The sequence below is a fragment of the Malus domestica genome, chromosome 13 (assembly GCF_042453785.1).
Source record: "Malus domestica chromosome 13, GDT2T_hap1".
Classification (NCBI taxonomy): domain Eukaryota; kingdom Viridiplantae; phylum Streptophyta; class Magnoliopsida; order Rosales; family Rosaceae; genus Malus; species Malus domestica.
This window is the reverse complement of record NC_091673.1, coordinates 40,152,169-40,176,007: the sequence shown is the minus strand read 5'-3', so window position 1 is coordinate 40,176,007 and position 23,839 is coordinate 40,152,169. Positions and strand designations below refer to the sequence as shown.

Below are 23,839 nucleotides of genomic sequence, written 5' to 3'. Positions count from 1 at the left end.
GCTCCAACATTCTTGCCCATCTCTTCCGCTGTCTGGCTGAGACGACCCTGCACAAGATCAACCCAAGCCGAAGAGGTATTTAGATACTTTTTCGCCCTTGATGACCTTTCCAACGACGAGTTCTTGATATGTCGTCGTCGAGAATATCCTTCCTCAATCAAACTACCTACATCAATGTGGGGCGCGGACGAAGACGCCGACCTTCGTCAGTCCTGGGGGTCATTTGTGCTCACTCGCTACCTTCCTCTCGGCTGTGATGGGAAACGAGCGGCCTGGGAAGTGTACCATCCTAACTTCCTAGCTCGACAGCTTGGCTACCTCCAAGGCTGCCCGGTCCCCCTTCTCTCCTCACGAACTGTCCTAAGCCGTGGACGCGAGCCTGGTTCCTCGGAGAAGGAATGTAATATCGCCAAGAAGGAGTTTCAAGAGCAATGCCAAAGTTTCCGCCTCCGTCCGGCCATCCCAGAAACACTTAGTACCGATACTTTTGGCGAGTGGTGGGAAAAGTATACCCAGGAGTTCTTTGGTGTTCCGGTCAAAACCGTTTTGGACAAACTTTTCGGTGATCGACCTAAGAAGGCTTCTGTCTCCCAAGCCCAAGGTAATTGTTTATTTCCCCCCTTTTCCTTTCAATTTTGAACTATTGATCGGTTTTGCTGATTTACTTTTACGTTCTCAGGTAGTCGACCGTTGAAAAAGGTAGAGGTGGTCGCTGCAGTTGTGGCCAAGAAAAAATTGGTCGTCTCTAAAAAGACAACGGTTGCCGCGCAGGCTTTGCGGAGTAAACGGCCTCGTCGAGAAGCCGAGCCGATCGTCGAACCCCCTCGGCCCGCCAAACGGGTCAAAAGGTTGGCGAGGAAAGGAGAACGGGAGATTCACGTCATTTCCAATCAAACCACGCGAGCGACGACCCCCAGCGTTTCCCCTTCTCCCCCCGTCGCCCAAGCCTTGGTCGAGAATCAGCCAATCCCGACCGAGGAAGCAGTCCAAGCGCGACCTGTTTCTAAGGTTGGGAAACCAGTTGTTGTTCCCTTGGTCGAGGCTGCACCTGTCTTAGAAAAGGCAGTCCCCTCGACCCAGAAAACTTATTCTGCAGAACCCTCGGTCGTCGTTCTGGATGAGAGTGAGGGGAGCGACGAAGTGCCTCTGGCGAGTCGCTCTCGTTCCCATCGTCAACCTCCTCCCTTGTCCGAGGCGGCTGTCCAAGTCGGCCTTACTACGGCCGACCATAGCAAACCACCGGTCGGAGAGCCAACAGCGGTGGCGGAAGCTCCCATTCACCCGCAAGACCAGGACCTCCACTCCGTGCCCGAAGCTGCTGTCCGAGTCAGCCCGTCTACGGCTGACCGCGGTAAACGACCTGTCGGGGAGCCAGAAGCGTCTTTGTAAGTACCTCATTCCGCCTTTTCTTGGTTAGTTTTCTGCCGTAAAAACTCTAAACCAGGAAAATACTAAATGTCAGGTGCCTGCACACTCTTTTCATCGAAAATTCTATGCGCCGAAGGGTGTTATCTATATTTCTTGGCCGCCTCAATGGCCATCGAATGTAGATAACCTCCATCGGCCGCGTGAACTGAGAAGCAGCCTAAGACAATGGGCTCGCCCATTAAGCTCTTTAGGTTCGAGCAACGATCCTGAAGACATGGCCGAAGTCTCATCTCGGCAGGTTAAAAGAAACGAAACCTTCTCGCTATCTTTTTAGGATTTCTTTGAGCTCAACTTTATTTTTGTGTGCAGGCTTCATGGGAAGTCGAATTCAAAGCCCTCATGTCCAGCACAACTGGAGGGGCTGGTCCTTCGGTAGCCGCGACTGACGCTGCTGATTCAACTGCTCTAACTCGGTTGCAAGAAGTCTTATCGCTTTCGGTGTCGCAATTACTCAAGCGCAACGGTCTTGATTTGCTCGGTGCATATCTAAATGACCTTGGAGCCGACGGTCACCTGGGCGGCGAGGCTATCGTTCAGGCGTCGTCTGCCTTGGAAGCGGGTTTGGGAGACCTTTAATATCTTCCAGAACGCTCTGAAGGCCGAACAAGACCTGCAAGCTGCCACGGCCGTCCAAGATACTCTCCGTCCAAAGATCGATACTTTAAAGGCAAAAGGAGAGGCCTTGGCCGACCTCAACCGTCAAATGGCCGAGTTGGCGAAACGCAGGTCGGCCATTGCCTCCGAGCTTGCTAAGGACTTTGAGTCGGGCGGTAAAGCTTGCTTAACCGAGTATGCGGTGAACACCAAACGGATCGAGGAGTTGAAGCTGGAGAAAAAGAACTGGCAGGCCAAGGTCATCATGGGCGAGGTGCGGTGGTTAGAGCTGAAGGCCCTGCTCGGCACTCTTTTACCTTCTTCGCCTTGAATTTATTTTGACTTTTATGTAAACCGGTCGACCAGCTCACTTTGTATACTCTATCGGTTTTAATGAAATGAATTTTTACTCCCGCATTTCCCAAGTGACCGGATAGTACTTCTTCAGAAACTGCCCATTGATTGGTAATTTATAAACTAGACCGGTCTGATCTCTAAGATGATATGCTCCTTTGCCGTATACTTTATGTACGACAAACGACCCTTCCCAATTTGGCGACCACTTACCGAACCTAGGGTCTTTTAGTCCTACAGGCAACACCGTTTGCCAAACCAATTCTCCCTCGCGGAATGTTTTCTGCCGTACTTTTTTATTATAGGCTCGTTCGGCAATCCGTTTTTGTGCCACCAACAGGTTGTAAGCATCAAGCCGTGCTTCTTCCAAATCTTCTAACTTTTGTCTCATGGACTGATTATATTCGGCGCTAAACAAACTACTTTGTTCAATTAACCGCAACGAATTTATGCTTAACTCGACTGGTAACATTGCATCGTGTCCGTAGGTTAGTGCATACGGGGTTGTCGCAGTCGCCGATCGGGGCGATGTTCGATATGCCCATAATGCCACATTCAACTTCAAATGCCATATGCCAGGCCTTTCTTTTATTATTTTCTCGAGAATGCCGATCAACACTTTATTGCTTGCCTCGGCCTGCCCATTTGCTTGTGGATAATACGGTGTAGACTGTTCGAGCCGAATTTTCAAATTTGCTGTATATTTTTTAAACCTCTCGGCTGTAAAGATTGTGCCATTGTCAGTTATGATCGTTTCTGGCACGCCAAATCTGGTCACAATGTGTTCCTCCACAAAGTTGCAAACTTCTTTAGATGTTAGCTCGGCATAAGATTTCGCTTCGACCCACTTAGTAAAGTAATTGGTTGCTACTATTATCCATGCGTGCTTGGCAGGCCCTGAAGATGGTGTAATTTTGCCGATTACGTCCATGGCCCATCCTCTAAACGGCCATGGTTTAATGATCGAATGCAACGATTCGGCCGGGACCCTTTGTATAGGCCCGTGAATCTGGCACTGTATGCATCCTCATGCAAACTTGATACAATCCTTTAGTATTCTTGGCCAAAAATAGCCGTGTCGTCGACGTAGCCATCGCATTTTCCGTCCGGATTGATGAGCTCCGCAAATGCCTTCTTGTACTTCTGTGATCGCCTGAGCACCCTCTTGGGGGCCGAGGCATAGTAGTAGCAGTCCATCCTCGCCTTTCCGGTATAACTCATTTTGATACATGACATAGTTCGTGGCGTGGACTCGTGTCTTGTGACTATGTTTGCCATTGGGATTGTCAAGGTACTGCATAATGGGCTTTCTCCAATCATCTGGTATTGCCTCGACAACACAAACCTCTATAGAGTCTTGTCGATCTAACAATGAAGGTAAGGACATGACCCTGGTGCGTATCACGTTGTCACGTCGGAGGATTTGCTGGTTAACCAAGGCCGGGTATAACTGTCATAACACCGGTATCTCTCGGCCTAGCTTGCCCCCCAGAAATTGTGCACCGGAGGCGATTTGAGCCAACTCGTCTGCATCGGTATTATGGATCCGGGAAATATGCTCGAACGTAATACCGTCGAAGGACTCGGCCAAATAGCTGGCAACCATGTGGTAGGGTGCCAGAGTACAACTCATGCAGCGGAAAGACCTATTAAGTTGGTTAATCACAAGTTCAGAATCGCCGAGGATGAGGGCACGGGTGGCCCGCAAGTCATGAAGGAGGCCAAGGTCGATGATAAGGGCTTCGTATTCGGCCTGATTATGGTGCAGTCGAAATCCAACTTGAGCGAAAAATACCAACGATCGTGGTTAGGAGATTGAATGACGATGCCAACGTCGGCTGAGGACGAAGTATTGGAACCATCAAAATACATTGTCCAGTAGTTGTCGCGTGTTGCAACCATGCCGATTTCGACATCGGTGTCCCCAAAACCGTAGGAGGAAGGGTGTTGAGCAAGGAAGTCGGCCAACGCCTGGCATTTGACAGCTTTCTGGGGCACATATTGCAAGCTAAACTCGGACAACGCTATCGTCCATTTCCCAATTTGACCTTTTACGATTGGCCAGGTAAGCATGTACTGGATAACGTCGGTCTGGGCAATGACTTGTGTGACCGACGGAAGCATGTAATGTCGAAGCTTGGAGGCGGCGAAGAACACGGCAAGACAGAGCTTCTCAACAGCGGAATAATTGATTTCGGGTTGATTGAGATTTCGACTGAGGTAAAAAATAGCCTACTCTCGCCCGGCGTCGTTATCTTGGGCGAGGAGGCAGCCGATGGATGCTTCAGCCGCCGAAATATATAGTTTGAGAGGTTTACCGCGCCGGGGTGGAACAAGAACAGGTGGCGTCGTGAGGGAGACTTTGATTTGTGTAAACGCTGCCTGATGCTCGTCGGTCCACTCAAACTTATCTGAGTCCTTAAGTTTCAAAAGCGTCGAGAACGCTTTCATTTTACCCGCCGAGTTAGCTATAAATCGGCGGAGAAAATTTATCTTGCCGAGTAAAGACTGCAGTTGTTTCTTCGTCGTCGGGGGTGGAACACTGATGATTGCACGTGCTTTATTTTCGTCCACTTCAATTCCACGGTGATGCACTAGAAAACCGAGAAAATTACCGGCCGACACACTGAATGCATATTTGGCAGGATTCATTTTGAGATTGTGTTGACGCATACGAAGGAAAGCTTGTCGGAGATCATCCAGATGAGTCCGCCGTTGTTTAGATTTAATTACAACATCGTCGATATAGACTTCAACGATGGTTCCAATTAAATCATGAAATTTGGTGTTCATTGCCCGTGGGTATGTGGCGCCGGCGTTTTTGAGGTCGAATGGCATGACAACCCATTCGTAAGTGCCGAGTGCCCCCGGGCAGCGAAAAGCAGTTTTGTGCACGTCAGCTTCGGCAATGAAAATTTGGTTGTACTCGGCATGTCCATCCATAAAAGATAAGATCGCATGATTCGCCGCAGCATCGATCAACAGATCCGAAATCGGCATTGTATACTCATCTTTAGGAGTTGCCAGATTCAGATTTCTGAAATCGATGCAAATGCGCAATGCACCATTTTTGTTTAAAACATGAACGATATTGGCCAACCATTCAACATATCGAGCTGTCCGAATGAACCCGGCTTTCAAAAGCTGAACTAGTTCATCCTTGATACCGAGTTGCACTTCGGTCGAGAAGCGTCGAGGTGGTTGACGGAAAGGTTTACATCCAGGTTTAATACGCAACTCATGCTCGACGAGAGTACGATCTAAGCCAGGCATTTCATGATAGCTCCAAGCAAAACAATCTTTAAATTCCTCAAGCAGGGCACGAAGTTCGGCCTTCATAGGTTGGGGAAGTAAAGCACTAACAAATAAAGGTCGTGGATCATCGGTCGTCCCAACATTAACTTCCTCCAAGGGATCTTTGACTTGGGGCCGATTATCTTCAAGCTCGGCCGGGGCGGCTTGAATTTTGTCAAGAGACAGGACAGGACCATTATCTCCTTCGGCGAGGAACTCGACGAGGTTAACGCCCGAATTTGGTTATTTAGATATAGTATACCAATGGGCCAGCAGTCGTTCCATAGTAGATGAAACCGCGGCCCTACGTTTTTCCCGATCGGTGTCAAACATCAGGGTCGGGGATGAAATTAGCTAAACTGAGTCTCGCCGAATCCTGATGGACAGTTTCGGCACCAACCTCGATAGCTTTTTGAATAGAAATCCGAGTCGGCCGTCCTTCGTTATTGAAACCCTGTAGGGTAATATAGTCGACGTGGTCATCATAATACCGTGCCTGGATCATGTTGGTTTCGAAAGGCTGACTATCGGCCGGGTGAACAATGACCGACTTGCCGTCCCAGAAAACTAGCACTTGATATAATGATGAAGGAATACAGCTGGTTTGATGAATCCAGTCTCGACCGAGCAGTGCATTATACTCGGTCTTGGAGTTAACGATAAAAAAGGCGATCATGTGATTACGGCCGGCAATATTTACCGCTAAAGGAAGCACCCCTTTGGTTTGGGATTTGTCCCTAACGAAACTGCTCATTGTGATCCCAGAGGGAATGAGTTCGTCGTTGGACCGACGTAACACCTTCATAATGTTTACAGGCATGATATTGACAGTGGCTCCACAGTCGACAAAAACTTTGGAGACTGGATACCCTTCGATATGGGCCGTGACATACAATGGCTTTAAATGATGAAGGTTAGTCGATGATGAGCGAGGAAACAGTTCGGCCAAAGCTGCTTTGATGTTGTCATCCTTTGTTGTCGAGTCTTCGTTAGCAATAGTTACAAAATCAATGTGGCCGGCTTCCTCGGCAATTACGTCACCATCAAGGAAATTTGGTTGGGATGTGCTCAACTGAAAATCACCAACCAAAACATGGACCGTACTGATTTCCATGTTATCCAGGACCGATGGACCCATCGGGTTACAATCATCCTCTTCAACCTCTTCTTTTTCCTGGTCACCGACTGCGGCATCTGTTCCCGTCAAAGTTGTACTAAGAGATTCCTCTGTTCCTTCAATGGTTGGTTTCCGCGGTGTCTCCTCGGAAGCCTGTTCGTTCTGTGTACGTGCCTTAGGTGCGCCTAAAATCGGAATTGTATCTGGGATTGATGCTAGGATACGAACTTGTTCCTGATACATTATACGGGCATCCCTGGTATCGAGATAGGCATCTAACCGTGCCACTCGTGCTATCTCATCGGTCGTGAGGCCGAAGAGAGAAACGGTCGAAAAGACCTCGAAGTGGTATCGTAAATATTGAAGATCCTCCATGGAGAAGGGAAGGTCGGCTGCATCAATATCAGTATATGGGTCGACTTCAAAGCCAAGAACTCGAGCTTCTCATATGTGCTGGAACCTAGCTTTCAATCCTGGGTCTGAGATCTTCTGAATAATTCGCTCGGCATCCGGGTAGGTTAAGACGAGATCAATCGTATCTTGACATGCTTTCGGCAAACCATATAGATCATTGGCCGAATGATGTTTATGAAACTCTTGCATATATCCTAAGGCCTCCCCGAGAAATGGTGGATGTAAATTCCGTCAAATTTTGATCAAAGGTTCTTGCGGGGTTGGTGGGGACAGTTTGCTGTCTGCTTCTTTCTTGAAGTGATCGAAGCGTGCCTTCATTTGTCCAGGCCGAAGAAGAAGTTTGATCCGTTTATCCGCCTCCTCAAACATGGTCTCAACATCTTGATTGACTAGCCGTTTTCCTTGAACTAGCTCTGTCATAATAGTTGGAGATGGTCGTTCATCATCGTTGGCAATTGTTTCCTTCGGCCACCATTTAGGGACCGAAGCTTCTTGGGCTGACCGTCGGCGCGCCATGCAGTCTATTCTTTGGTGCCTACGTTTCTGGGACTTGGACAATGCGGTGTACACACCTTTCGAAGAGTGATACGTATACCAACGCTGGTCCCGAGGTTCGGGAGGTTTGAAAGTCTTTTGGCTCTTCGATGATTCCGAACTGCTAGAATTGCGGACGTAATAATCTTCGTCATAAAACGGGGCATCAAAATCTAGGCGCCGTCTGACTGGAGGTGTTTCTTCCACCTGCACCTTAGGGCCGAGCCTATCAAAAACCCCGTGACGTTGGCCTACGTCGAGCACCTTCCGCTGTGCTGCGGCTGTGGGTTGCTTTATCATTGCCGGAGGTGATTCGTCCTTCGGCTCGCCGTTAATATTTGCTTTACATTTCTTGCATAGAACCTTCGACCCTCTTTCTTCATCCGTGTTGTATTCTGTCATGGGCTTAACAACAGCAGGGCCTGTGAGAACTGTAGGTGGTTTGTTTGAACGGAAATCAATATTGAAACATTGCCGAGAATTCAGATTCAGCACGCGTGGTATTGGAATGTCCTCGGCTTTCTTTTTTCCTTTGTCCCTTGGTAGGCAAGCGTCTACCATACTTACTGTCGCCGTGGGAAATGGGTCGGTGTCAACGCTCATTTTCTTCTCCAGAAATCTGAGTTTGACATTATCGATCCAGCTTTGGATGTTGTCTCGAAACACGACGCAGTTATTCGTTGTATGTTTGGTCGAATTATGGTATTTGCAATAGATCTTTCCTTTAAGCTCTTCGGCCTTGGGAATGTTATGCCCAGGCCGAAGTTTGATAATCTTTGCTGATAACAATTGATCAAAAATTGCATCGGCCTTTGTAATATCGAAAGTATAAACTTTTGATGTTTTCATTGTTTCTTCAGTGGCCGAGCGGGTTTTGACTTCCTTAGAATCAATTTTGGTCAGCGCTTTAAACACATATGGTTTGTCTATCACTATCTCAGCTGCATCCACGCTAACACATTCACCTTCGGTTGATGCGTAGTTGACCGTGGGATTTTTGTAGATCGTCCCCCGAGCTGGCGCCTTCGAAATCTTTTCTTCACGGAGCAAGTAATCATACTGCTCGACGTGCTGGGCTAATTCATACATATCCCGAAAGTTTGCCCCCAAGAATTTCTTTTTATATTCTACGTCGAGTCCGTTCAGAGCAAGTCTGACGAATTCGACTTCCGGGAGAGGTACTCGGCACCAATTCCTAGCTGATTTAAATTTGGTAAGATAATCCATTGGTGACTCGTCGGACGCTTGAGCCATCCTTGCTAACGAGGACACTGACATCTCCATTCCTGGCCGATAGAATTGTTCATGAAATTTCTCGACCAACTCCTCCCAGCTCTGGACAGAATTCGGTGTGAGGTTGATATACCAAGCGAACGCTGAACCGGTCAGTGAAAAGTTGAAAAGTCACAGCTTGTGAAAGTCGCTATTGACGTCTCCGCATTGCGCGGTGAACCTAGCCACATGTTCCAACAAGGATAAGGATGATTCTCCGGCGAAAAGGCTAAAATCTGGGATTTTGAAACCTCTAGGGTATTCGAATTGTTCCACATAAGCGGGATAGGGATGTATAAACTTAGGGAACTTCGGCCCTTTCTTCATGGCCGAATCGATCATCCGCTAAACCTCGGTCATATCTACAAGTGTTGCTTCCACTCTCTGGTTGGACCTGTCTGACTTACTGTTTGATCCTCCTCTTTTTTCCAAGTCGATTGATTTGAGCCGAGTAGGGATTGACTCGGCCGGTGCACTTGGTAACAGATTATTCCTCAGTGGTAAGTGCTGGGCAAGATCGAAAGACCTACCATCGCTGACCTTACTAACCAGTATTTCGAGTAATCTAGTTTGTGCTTCACTGGTATGGTGTATCACGTCATGAAGTTTATCCATTCCTCGACTAAACGTCTGTTCAACCGTCCGAGATTGCTCGTCGAGTCATTTCCGTAGAAACGATCTTATTGGTGGATCAGATCCTTCGCCACCATCCTCGTCATAATCCTCTATTATCCCTTCAGTGAGAACGCAAGTATTCCTGTTAGGGATCTCAAGGCTACGAAACTGATCGCCGAGATTAACTTCCCTTTCTCGACAGGTCGCGCTCGTGGACTTAGGTGTTACGGCGCTGATGGGATTCTGCGCCTGTGGCATATTTTGTCCTATGTTCTGAATTGGCAAATCGGCTGTTGATTTTCCCATAGCTATTTTCTTTTTTACCGATCGCGTTTCAATTGGCATGAACTTCGTAGTTTAGCACTGGGTCCCACTGGGCGTGCCAAAATGTTGACCCCAAAAACTACCAAGCCTACGTGGCGCGCAGGCCGAGTAATCTATAAGCTAACTACGTCCTTCGATGAATGCGGGGCGTGCCAACTCGTCGGCCGAGGAGTAAATTTTGTTGATGTTGCGTTGGGTGCGCGGCTGACTTCTGCGTCTTGCGATTGCAGCCGAGAAAGGAACACGTCTCGGCCTCTTGGGCTCTCGAACCTGAAGACAAGGTTACTATTCTTACGAAGTTCAATATCAAATTCGGCTTTCAATGTCCCGAATGTAATAACTGTAACACCTCACTTTGCCAAGAAGGCGGATGAGATGACCTCGACCAATAAGGATTTAGAAATCCTTCTCGACCGAGACTTGGATAGGTAATCAACCGTCCTCGCCGCAATGTTGTTGATGCCAACGGAAGATGCTGCGAGCCCGGCTGATTCTACGGTGATAGAGCTATCTATGCCGACTTAAGATATCACCGGTTGCTTTCACAGTGCTGTTGATGCTAACGGAAGATGTGTCAGCGAAAAGAGAAAATAAAAAATCTCAAAGTTGTTGAGAGAGTTTGCGCAGGGCAGTTTTGTGTGTTGAATTGGAGAGCTTAAATGATGCATAACCTCTTCTATTTATAGCAACGGATCCCCCAAGGTCGAGTTAAAACTCTATTCGGACTAGGACTTCTTCTCCTGGTCAAACACTGACTCGACCAATCCTACTTTCATTATGACTGTGAACCTAGTCCTTTATTGATCCGGATTCGATTTCGGGTTATTAATCCTGCCGAAACTCCTTATTGCACCAGGATTTGACTTGTCCTACGTCATGACGTAGCCGACCTAGGTTTGGAGGCCCACGTACTGAACGATTCATAGCACCCTTGTCGCAAGGCCTTCCGGGCCGAGAACGATTCTATACTCGGCCCAAACTATTATTTTAGGCCTAAACACTTTGATAATCATTTTGCAGCTGCAGTAATGACCTGGAAAGCAAGAACTGGCACTGCTTCCTCTTCTATCTTATTTTGTTTTTCAAACAGAAGGAACAATCCAATCAAGTTTATTCTTGTTTTTTATGAAACGTGTACTTGTAGCTATCCTCATCTGCGAAACCAATACTCAGATCATTCCCTTCCCTAATCGCCTTCCTTACATCCTCAATCCTCTCAAGAATTCCCTTGATGGCTAAATCGAATGCGTCCTCAGTCTCTAATCTAGACCTCGGATCCACATATATCAGATTTGGTATTAGCCTTATAACCTCCTCTCTAATGGCCAATTCTTTCTCCTTTGAAATTCCAAGTAAGATTTCCTCAATGCTTCTTGGCATATCATCCGCAACCCTCACCGGAATATACACGGAGTAGCTGCTATGATTCTTTGGCAAATTCCACAAATATTGGGAATAAGCAGCACCAGGGTGAAAGAAAACCGGAATACAACCTGCCAGAATAGAATCAAAAGTTGATCTCCTGGTGTATGAATCCCCTCCAGGCTGCAAGCAATAAACCGAGCTCTGAAACACCCTCGTAACACTCGACGGGTTGTCACAATCTATGTTACCACCCAAACTGCAATCTATCAACTTGCATCTACTCGAAGCTACGCACAGATCAATAATCTTCCCTCGAATTGAACTCTGCTGGTCAGGCCTCGGTGCCCCAGCAAAGGTGAACAAGTAAGGCCTTTCTAGTTTCCTCATTCTGCTCTGCCATTGAACCAAATCAACATCCTCCGCGGGATGAAAATTTGTCGAATAAGGTATAGCAATGTCATTGTTCCAAGAGCTTCCTTCGACCGACAACATAGTCATGTTCAAAGACACAGGCAACTACCTGAGCTTACTACTCCAATCTGAAACATCATCTGTCTGCCTCCTGAAGTCCCAAGAAATTCTCCCGGCAACCAAGAAATGGTCCCTCCCCCACATTTTCGCCCACTCGGGTTTTCTTGCCAGCCAACTAACAAGTTGTTTCGCCGAAGCGTCTCTAACCGTGAAATTAGAATCCCACAGATGGAGGCTCGCATCAAGACCGGCATAAAACGGGACATAAACCGCCGAAGCCTGACTGGAGACTTTCGTCAGACACTTATAGTGCTTTATCTCGTTGTGGAATATGAACTCCAGCAAGAACTGGTTCGTGGAAAACCAACTCTTGTTAGACAAAACCCCTTCCGAGTTTTCGATTTCGGGACCCAAACCATAATTCTCAAAGTAGATGCATAAATTTGGCTTGTCAGTTCCCCTGGTGAGAAATTTACAGTTTTTTACCAAGTCGGAGTTAAATATTTCAGGAAGATCGTCGTGCATATAAACGTAACGACCAAAGCATGATGAATCTGTGACAGAGTTGTTCGAAACCCCAATTGGGTTGACTTGTTTGTTGAGCAAAAGATTGAGACTAGAGAAAGTATTGGAAAATATTAGTATTTTGGTTTATTTGAATTTTTTGTTTTATAGGCTTAGTCCGTTAGAATTCGGTTTTGTTAGGGATTAGGGTTAATTTATTATAAATATGGTGCTTTGTTATTCATTAGGTCAAGCTATTCACAATGTAGTCTCTTAGGGTCTTGTAGTCATTTCGGCATTCTCTGTTTGATATCAATAATATTTCTAGTTTTGTAATCCGTTTGTTCATTCATTATGGTATGCGCACTCTGATATTCAACTTGGTATCAGAGAAGGTTTGATCCTTCGGAATTTGATCTGCTTCGGGTTGGTATCTGTTTGCTCATTTCCGTTGTCGTTCATGTTCAGATTGTTAGTTGGTATTAATTGTTTGCAAGAAGAAAAAAATTGTTCATTCGTTTTTTGTCCCATGACTCTGCTTCTGCACCTTTGAAAGCCGCAACCTGGAGGAGTATCCGCAAGTCTGTATTGCTGCAAAGGAAAAAAAGGGGAGTAAAAAAAAAAAAAAAAAAAAGGAAGAGACAAGAAATAATTGGTTGCTTGTTTGAGGCCCATGCGGGCAAAGGAAAAAAAAAATTTGGTTGGATTTTTTGTTTGTTTGTTCGGAAATTGAGATCGGCATTGGTATCGGCATTGTTATTGGCATTGGTATTGGCATTGGCATCAGTATTGGTATTGGCATCGGTATCGGCATCGGCATCGGCATCGGAATTTGGAGGCTTGCATCCACATCTGCTTGTTGGCAAACTCATGTCATGTACCGCCATGAGTTTGACGAGGGGTGTTGGAAAATATTAGTATTTTGGTTTATTTGAATGTTTGGTTGGGCTTAGCGCGTTAGAATTAGATTTTGTTAGGGATTAGGGTTAGTTTATTATAAATAGGGTGCTTTGTTATTCATTTGGTCAAGCTATTCACAATGTAGTCTCTTAGGGTTTTGTAGCCGTTTCAGCATTCTCTATTTGATATCAATAATATTTCTAGTTTTGTAATCCGTTTGTTCATTCATTGTGGTATGCGCACTCTAATATTCAACTGAAAGTAGAGTAATCAAAGGAAAGAAAAACAATGCACAAAGCTAAGGAGATGAGAAGGCCAAACCAGAGTTCTTGAGAGCACTTTACCGTCGGTAACTTCTCCATGGGTGTTTGCTGCTAAGGACAAAAACCTGCAGTCACTCATAGCTCGAGAGAGAGAGAGAGAGAGATAAAAAAATGGAAAGTAATTAAAAGAAAGGCCCCCATTGCATTGCATTAATAATGTGATGCGTATTGATAGGGCCAGCGTTGTCGTTGGTGTAAAACAAAATTAACTTTAGACAACATCATTTCCAAGTTGTTATTGTTGGTTGGATGATGACAAATGAATGGTGGAAGAACCAGATTACTCAAAGATAAGTAAGAATTTATACTCAAAACTCTTAGTGTTTTAATTACAGAGCTTTGTACTTATGATCAGAACCATTCATACTATAAATCACATTATAAAGATCATCTTTGCAAAAAATAAATTAAAACTAATGTCGTTTGGTCAATCTTTTGTAGCAAATATGTAAGATCCCGAGAATTTATTATTGAAGAAGATAAATATTTGAAAAAAAAAATATGTTGTGCTTATTTATTGAGAAGATAGTGGACGTCATTAAGAGTTCGTAGCATTTTTCGGATTACCTTTTAGAACTAAGATGAATTTTTCAGGTGATTTACATATTGGACCAATGAGTAAGTGACATGTGGCAACCAATAAGTAGCTTGCCACATGACTGCTACTCGAGATAGACAACAAAGGGCTGGTCTAACCGGTTAGCGACAATTTAGCCACATGGGAAGTGATTATTGGACCCAAAGAAATGGGTGATTAGTAAACACTCTATTGTGCTGATTTTTGCAAGGTTATGGAATTGGACGTGTCATGCATATTAGCTATGCAATTGACACCTAGTACATACAATGCCTTAGTCATCTTTGGTTGCAAACCATCCAGCTGGAAGCAAGTTTGACACCGCCTAATTCTACTATAAATGCAGGGTTGCATTTCATTCTTTCATTCACTACTTTTCGAAACATATGTTGGCTACTGAGAAGCCATGCATGTATGCATGCATGGTTTGTGTATACGTGTGTGTATATGTTAGAGAGAGAGATTAGAAAAAAAAAATAGAGTGGAAGAAATACATGGCATTATGAGTGATCAAGGAGCTTGCTCAAGTACATGGAGCTTAGCTATTGCAATAGTGACGTGGATCATCGTTTTAGCTTTGAAATCAAGGGCTTTGATGCCTATTTGATGACTGGACAATGATTTATGAGACATTAAGGTAAAGATTTACATATGATCAGATTTCTGGGATTTTGTACCACTTTCATATGGATGAGATTTAGAGAAATTTTATGTTTGACTCGAAATTCATCAAATTTGGTCTTTAAAGGACGTTTGTATGGAAGAAATGAGTTGTACTATTGATGATTGTGCTTTGGCTTGAAAGATATGTTGAATTTCTAGGAAAACAAACCTCAAAGCTGCTGGTTTCATACCAAGGATTGAATTGTGAAAATAGTTTTAGTTTTAGGGTAATTTTGTAAATTACCAGAAGTTCAGGGGCCAAAGTGCAATTATCAAAATTTTGGGGACCTATTTGAAATAATAAAAAGTTCAAATACATAATTTTTATTTTGGTTAAGTGAAGGTCCCTATTGGATATGGTTGTTGTCATGGGAATAAAGTTTAGTAATTATATATGAACATATAGTGACATATTGTAATTGTTGAACTAAGGACATTCGAATTCTTCTAGAGCAAAAAGCGAACAAACGGATAAATTTTGGAGTAGTTCCAATTGGAGGATGTTTGTGAGTCTTTCAAGATTATTGTATCAAAATTCTAGATTTTTCTGCAGAGCCGTTTGACCGTGGCAAAGAAATGAAGGTCCAGCGCGCAGCTTTCCTAGATAAACGTTTATGGACATTGTGAGTATTTTGAAGGTCAAGAAGGCATATTTTAAGGGATATTCCTTCTGAGGATATGTAGGGGACATCTTTAGCTTCAAAAGAGACATTTTGGAACCAAATCAAAGTTGATTTGGTCGGTCATAAGACTAATTTTCTGAGAACTCCGAATTTTAGTTCAAATAGAAAACCATTTATTTTCTGTTTTATTATTTTATTATGTTTCCTAGTATTATTTTAAGACCTCTTCTAGTAAGGGTTTTATTTTGAAGTAATGTAAATAAGGCTTTTTAGCCATTAGGGAGAAGAGGGGGAGAACACACGCATTTGGCTTTAGAGAGCTTTTGACAATTCAAGTTTATTTTCAAGGTGTTTTCTATCCATGTTTTTAATAATATTTTGTTTTATGGTTGTTAGTAACTAGTTTCGTTTATTGGGGCGAGTCTACAAGCCTTAGTAAGAATATGTAGTTTCTTTTCAATTTGCTTATAATATTATGCATACGGGTTTTGAATTATTAATCACTGGTTTAAACTATCTAATTGTCTTGATGATTGGCCATCATTTGGATATTTAGAAAAATAATTTGATGCAATTTTGGCGGAGGTCTGTCCCTTGAATTGGCTTTGGCTTCTTATGGTTAATGTGTAACTTCTTAGGATGGACACGTCTTAAGGGTTATATGGTTTTTCAAAAGGTTTTCACAAAACTTAATGAGTCTTGCATGTTCATATTCGATTTGAACACTACGGACGAGTTGCATGTTAGATATACGTTATATGTTGGAGGTTCCAAGTAGGGCATACTTTAGAAAAACCTAACTTTCAAATATGTGTGTGTAAGTCATAAGTAATTGAAAGAACTACGTAGGATTGTTAAGATGACGGCGGAACCCTAGTGCTCAAATTTATTTTCAAAACTATTTTAATTAAATTTGTTTTTAATATTTTTGGTCATAAAATCAACCTCTTCCAAACTTTATTTTCAAATAATTAATTAAGATTTAATTTTAACATAAATTATTCATTCAATCTATGTGGAGAACGACCTTGTTTGAGCTGCTATACTACACAACCTTATACTCTTGCAAGTATTTTTAAGTGTTTTTATCCTCACTTTTGCAGGTGGTAAAAATTTCTATCAAGAAATTGGTGCCGTTGCCAGGGATTGCTTCAAATAATTTGTGTTTATCAGCTCTTAGTTAATTATTTTTGTATATATCTTTTTATTTACTTGATTTTGATTTTATTTTATATTGATTTTGAGAGCATTGCAACAATGGATTTGTTTGGTTCCTCACAAGGAGCACCTACAGTTTGTGCTCTTTGCAATTTGAATACCCATGATATTATGTATTGTCCTCGAAGGTAGTATTTTCCAGAGTTTGTGCAGCACCATATTAATATAAGGAACAATCTTCAAAGGCCTAGGTGCGATCCCTACTCAAATTTTTATAATCCATCATGGCCAAAGCATCAAAATCCTATGTGGGAACCTAGTCATCAGCTTTTTGGACAACCTATTGTGCCAACAAAAGCTGATTGAGATATTGCAATCGAAAACATGGCTAAATCCTTTGAAAGCAACCACTGTGAGATTCAGGATACCTAGCCTTCATTAGATACTCTAGTGCAACAAGTTGGGCAGCTCATGCATCAATGGGACGAACACGAGGAAGACGAGTTTCCTTGTCAACAAATTGATAGCCCACAAGATTCAAAGGAATGGTGTGTAATTCAAACACCGCAATGTGTAGAGAGTTATGACTACATACAGGAAGACACTAAAATTGAGGAGCCACCAGGCATTGACTCTCGCCCAATGGAGGAAAATGCTAATCTTGAAATTTCCACAGAACCCCTTGCTACCCAAATCTATATGCCACACATTTAATATCCCGAGGTTGCAAAGCCACCAACAAAGCTGCATGATGTCATTGAAACTGACATGTTTGAAGGGCTTATTCATACAAATTCAAAATGTGATCCAACACATGACCAACACTTGACAAATCTACCAAATTTTGATACAGGGCAAATAGATAAAGATAAAATAATTTTTGCTGCTGTAACAGACAGTGCACCTGTGCAACCAATAAAACTCAAAGAAATTCAAGATGAGTCCTACCATAAGGATAAGTTCTACGTGGAAATGAAGAAAAAGTTTAATGGCAGCCCTATTCTTCATCAAGAAATTTGACTAGTGCATAAATTATGGGTGTTAAATACAAGGTTTAAGTCAGTTCAACGGAGATGCAAGCCTCGCTTGAAGGGGCCTCTTTGATTATAAGAATTCATTCACATAAAAGAGCATACATTAAGGACGCAACCACAACATTTAAATACTCAGTCAATAAACATCAAGTCACTCCTTACCTACTAATACCCTATGATGCTGCTAAGGAGTCGTTGACTCTAAGAGAACAAGTGACGTGATCATCAATTCATTCCTCTACGTCTAGCTATAGACGTTAACTAAAGTGCTAATTGGGAGGCAACCAAGTTTTTCGAACTCTTTTCTTTTTGTTTCGTTTTTTTTAATTTATTGCTCTTATTCCAAATTACAAAAATCACAAAAAAATAAAAAATCAGAAAATTAAAAAAAAAATTGCAATCTTTAATTCTAGTTATTTTTCTTTACTTATCCAATTAGGTTTTTAATTTGTGATTGTAGGCTGCATTCAGAATTGATTCGGTCTAATCTCAACCACGTGTGGATTCATACATTCATCATTCATTCACCAATAAACATGACCATATGAAAGCCTATAATACATGCATGATTCTACAATCGGGGTTCCAAGTGTGCATAAGGGTCCATATATTGCAGATCAAGTTTTGCGCAGATTTTCCTCGGCATTCATAATTAGGAAACATGCAAAATAAACTTAGTCATACACGATACATGAAGACAGAGATAATTCCAAAGGACATTATACTGATGCATCGCATTATACACAGATCCAGGACTACCTTTCACAGATTTGGATCAAGAAACAACGAAATAAGTTTGGGGGTCGTCCGCTATTTACCTTCCTTTTGGATCTGAAAATCCTGGACTCTGCCAACTGTTCTGCCACAAATCGGTGCTTGATTTCTCTTTGTTACTCGAGTTTTCCTGTGCAGAGAAAGACCACATGCATTTGTTAGTTTTGGTTTATTTTACTGAAATGCACAATCGAAACTAAAACAAAGAAGTTTGGGGAGTTTTCTCTTTGTACCTTTAAGCTCTTGGATGGGATGAAAATGAGGCCTACATGTCCGTTTGTAGGTGCGATGCACTCCATGAACCTTTTTACTGTGTTGTTGACGAGTGGGAAAGTGAGAGAGACTTCTCATTTTTGTAGAAGAGAAGGCTAGAGAGAAAAGTCTGGAGAAGGGAAGACATTCGTTTGGCTCTGGGCTAGAGATGGTTCTCAGCCATAAGAAATTATGGCAATGGGGTGTGTTTTCATTTTTCTAGTGGAGCTTTAGGGTGTGTTTGTTTGACATCCTTAGCTCTCACTAGACTGAACTGGACTAACAGCCAGTGTAGTCCAGTGTTTGGCAAAGCAAAGGATTAGCTTTACTGACGCTAGCTCAGACTCGCCTCGACTCTGGGCCTCATTAGCTGTTGTTAGCTAATCCTAACCAAAAGCATGGTATTAGCTAGGACTAGATGTCACTGCCTTCTTCTCTCCAAATCCGTCTCAAGCAGCCTTCTTCAATGACCGCAGCCCCCCACGACCTAAAATCTTAGAATCTGGTGACCACCCATAATCTAATTACCACTCAGGGAGTTGGACATGAAAAAAGGCAAAGGGAAGAGAGAGAGGGATTTGAATGGAAAAACAAAGGGAAGAAAGAGAGGAAGCTGAATAGGAAAACTCACCATGGCTGCCATGGAATTGGCGATGCTAAGCTTGAGAGTGCGGGGTTTTTTGGGGGAAGGCATATCTCCATTTTTTATGATTTTAATTCGAATCGTCTGTGAAACAGAGGGAGAAAAGGAGCCAAGAAACTTGGATACATAGAGGGAGGAAAATATTAGAGGATAGATGGAGAGGGGAGAGCGACGGTGGAGAAAAAAAATGAGAAGTTAGATGGAGAGAAAGATGATTCCCGGATGATTCTAGAAAATAAGAAAAAGATAAATTAATAATATAATATTAATAAATATATATTAAGTTAATAATAAAATATTATAGATATATATTAAATAATATAATATTAGAGTCTTACTTTTTAGTCCGCCACTGCACCAAATACTTCACTAAATCAATCCAATTTAGTATAGTCTAAGCCAATCCAACTTAGTCCTGAAGCTAGTCCAGTCCGAGATAGTCTGGTGCAACAAACGCACCCTTAGGGTTTCAATCACCCATGTGCATTGCACGTGTGCCAGGCGTGTGACTTCTGTTTGTGGTGTCTGCAATCACGGGGGCAGGTTTTCAAATGGGTGCATGGATATTTTCAAGGCCTAGTGTCTTTTGGTTTCAATGGCTGCCACTCTTGCTCCATGTTTCCTTGCATCAGGCCCCATGTCCAATGCTAGGTCCACATTTTCAACCTAGTTGCCTTCTTTTCTTTTCTTTCTTTCTTTATTTATTTTGTCACTTTTCATTTTGTTTTTTTGTTTGTCTTTACTATCTTTTAATTATTTTTAGGTTTAGTTAGGTTTCGGTTTAGTATTTAATTTTTTGTTTTAAGGGTTGTTTCTTTGATTTCATTTATTTTTCACACCTTGAGGACAATGTGTGATTTAAGTTTGGGAGTGGAAAATAAGAAATTTTAGATTTTTACTTTTTGAGTCAAATAAAATTTTCATTCTTTTGAAGTTAATATCCATACTTAATTTTAAACGTTAGAACAAATGGACATGGTGAAGGTTAATCCCATATTGGAGTTTTTTCTATTTATCATTGTTTAGACACTAATTCATGAGTTATAATTTGAAAATTTGCACATTTCACACCAACATGGTTTGTGGGGAGTGAGATTGAAACACTTACTTTTCATCTAAGTGTATTTTATTTTTTGTTCTAAGTAAAGTAAAGTTAGTTATTGTTATAAAGTAATAATTGTTCCACCCGATGACACACCCCGATCCTAGAATCAAGGCGTGCTGGCCGTCACGTGGGCGTGACGTAACCAAAAGTGAGAGGTGGAAGCAATAGATAAGAGAAATACAAATAAACAAAAACCAAATACTAGCAATAATAACCAAGTAACGTGCTAGAGTAAGTTTAACTGTGAAACACACAAATTCAGAGCATAAGTACTAGGTGCAGTCAAGTAAGACCATAACTAAATTACAACACCCGCAGGTGAGTCCTACATTTATGTAGTTTGTCAGTACGCCGTGGGAATCATCGTGGGCCACCAACGCTGCTAACTAAAACATTTCTAACCCCTCACTGTAAAACCTGTATACTGTCCCAGAAAATAACATAATATGCATATAATCTTTGTATATCTCAAATCACAATTCTTTATCAAAACCCAGAAAATATGCCATGCCATAAATGTCAATAACAGATTAAGAATGCATCAATATAACAGGTGACATAATGAATCAACCGGAGACCCTGCAGTTGGTCCTGTACGGTTAATTCCATAGCTCAATATCCAAACCAACCGGAGTCACCACGGTGACCTGTACGGCACTACTCTGCACATAAGTCGGAACTACCTGAAGTAGTCTGTACGACTAGAATGGTGTAATAATACGATCTAGTGCTTCTCTCATCAGTCATCTGTGCACATAATCTAAGGTCACCTACCATTCGGAACCACCTTTAGTGATCTGCATGACTAGCATGTCGGAACCCTCTCATGGTCTGTGCGACATGCACCTACTTGGATCCAAGGTGAGCGTGCGGTGCGGGTGAATAATATAAGCACTAACACCAGGGGTGCAGGTTATGAGCTCTCAACGCAATTCACATCATCAATAAACCATATGAATAACATAAAACTCACCTGTGCGTCCACAACACCATTTCACATATATATGCATCAATTACTAATTCATATAATTCACAATATGCATGCATGGCATTTTAAAAACATACTTTCATTTAAATTCAATTTCTGGGAAAAATCAATAGTATATAGGTAAATACATAAAATACTGCCCACTCACTGGTAAGTCGAAGGGTCGTAACCCCCGTGACGTCCCTGGATGCGCTCGTCCGCGGGATAGGTATCACCTATATGCGAAACAACTATAAAAACGTTAATTAAAGCACATAATCGACAATTCGTAATAACTTCTCATACAGTGCTCAATTTGGGTATATGAATATACCATAGTGACCTACTCGACGTCACGGACGTCGACATATTTTTAGAAAAAAAATTTGAGGCTGCACGCGCCCCCACGCGCCGGGAGGGGCACGGACCCACGCGCCCCACGCGCGTCATCTTCTTCCTCCAGTCGCCAGACTGGTTTTTCCGGTCGCCAGAAACTGGAGATTTTTCAATCTCCTTGTTCTCTGTCATTTCTCAACCATTTTCCATGAAATTTTCACCAAAATGTCCTAAATCACGAGGGGAAGAAGACTATACCTCTTTGGAGTCTCAAAACCTTCGAAAATCACGTCGGGAAACTTCACCAAAACCGGCCACCTTCGAACTAGGGTTTCCCGACGTCCAAAACTTCCAAATGAACATCCCCGAGCTTCGTGGGAACTTCCTAGAGCTCACTATGAGCTTGGATTGTCCTAAAAACTAACCATTACAAAGTTCATGAATGGTACCCAATTCAGACCTTGAATTTTCAACGTGAAAACGAAGGGTTTCTTACCTGAAAATGGAACCTTTGAGTTCGTAGGGCACTCACGAACACAATGGTGCTAATCTCCACTTCGATCCATGAAGTTTCAAGAGTTTTTGGGTCGGTCCGTACAGTTTCGAGAGGGAGAGAGTGAGAGTGATAGAGAAGGAGGAGAGAGAGAGAGGGCACGGGGTGAGGGTATCCCGTGTGTGCGTGTGTGTGGTCCATCCCAAAATAAGTTCAACTTCTTTCCCTAACCACACAAAACAGATACAACCTTTAATCAAAATTCAAACTTTTCAAAACTTAGGGAAAATGCATTGTTCAATAATATGTCACAGACCTACCTTGGCACCCGTCAAGGATAATTTTGTCATTTCACAACCTCGATAAAAAGAATCACGGGACGGGCTGTGACACTCGAGACTTTGCTTAGTAACCGGGCCAGTCCTGTCTGATCAGTAGTGATTCTCGTGTCAAACGGTAGAGTTTTGGCATGGGGCAGGGTGGTTAGTTGGTTTTGTAGCCTTTGTAGCTCGAGTTAATAAGTCCTTAGGGGTGTTCTATACCTAGTGCCTTTTAGTGGTTTGGGAGTCATTGACCTAAAGCTCACTACATGGGTTGGATCAAAGGCTTAAGGAAACTGACATTGCACGGCCACTACTGTTACTGAAAAAAAAAATGAAAGTATGTTCTAACTCTTGAATCATCAAAAGCTTAAGGGAACTAACATGGCTTGGACTTTGGGGTGGGATTAGTTGGAAGTTTTGAAAATATGTTCTAATTTTTAACGTTTTCTATGGCTTGCGACTTAAAGTGAAAATTGTCTTAGTCAAGTTTAGTTAAGTTTCTAGTTTGTTAGTTTTTATTTTTGTTTTCTAGTTTTGTTTTGCTTGAGGACAAGCAAAATGCTAAGTTTGGGGGTATTTGATGAGTCGATATTATACTATATATTTTACCCTAATCTTAGTTATAGTTTATTAGTTATTTTGGTAGAATTTTGATACTTTGTTATGTATTTTCAATGTAGGACATTCGATTCCTCTAGAGCAACAACCGATCAAACAGATGAATTTTGGAGTGATTCCAATTGGAGGATGTTCGTGAGTGTTTCAAGGTGATTGTATCAAAATTACAGATTTTTCTACATAGCCGTTTGACCGTGGCAAAGAAATGAAGGCCCAGCACGCAGCTTTCCCAAATTGACATTTCTGAACGTTTTGGGTATTTTGAAGATCAAGATGGCATATGTTAAGGAATATTCCTTCTGAGGATATGTAGAGGACGTCTTCAGCTTTCAAAAGAGACCTTTTGGGACCAAATTGGAGTTGATTTAGTCGGTCAAAAGACTAATTGTCTGAGAACTCCGAATTTTAGTTCAAATAGGAAACCTTTTATTTTCTGTTTTATTATTTTATTATGTTTCCGAGTTTTATTCTAAGATGTTTTCTAGTAAGGATTTTATTTTGTAGTAGTATAAATATGGCTTTTTAGCCATTAGGGAGAAGTGGGGGAGAACGCATGCATTTTGGCTTTAGAGAGCTTTTGATGATTCAAGTTTATTTTCAAGGTGTTTTCTATCCACGTTTTTAATAATATTTTGTTTTATGGTTGTTAGTAACTAGTTTCATTTGCTAGGGCGTGGCCACGAGTCTTAGTAAGAATATGTAGTTTCTGTTCAATTTGCTTATGATTATGCATGCGGGTTTTGAATTATTAATCACCGGTTTAA

At 42.4% G+C, this 23,839-nt stretch overlaps 1 pseudogene; it reads right to left on the bottom strand.

The window, feature by feature from the left end:
- Window positions 1-11,056: 11,056 nt before the first annotated feature.
- On the bottom strand, window positions 11,057-18,489 carry LOC103423847 (probable xyloglucan galactosyltransferase GT14; annotated as a pseudogene).
- Between the last annotated feature and the right edge of the window lie 5,350 nt (window positions 18,490-23,839).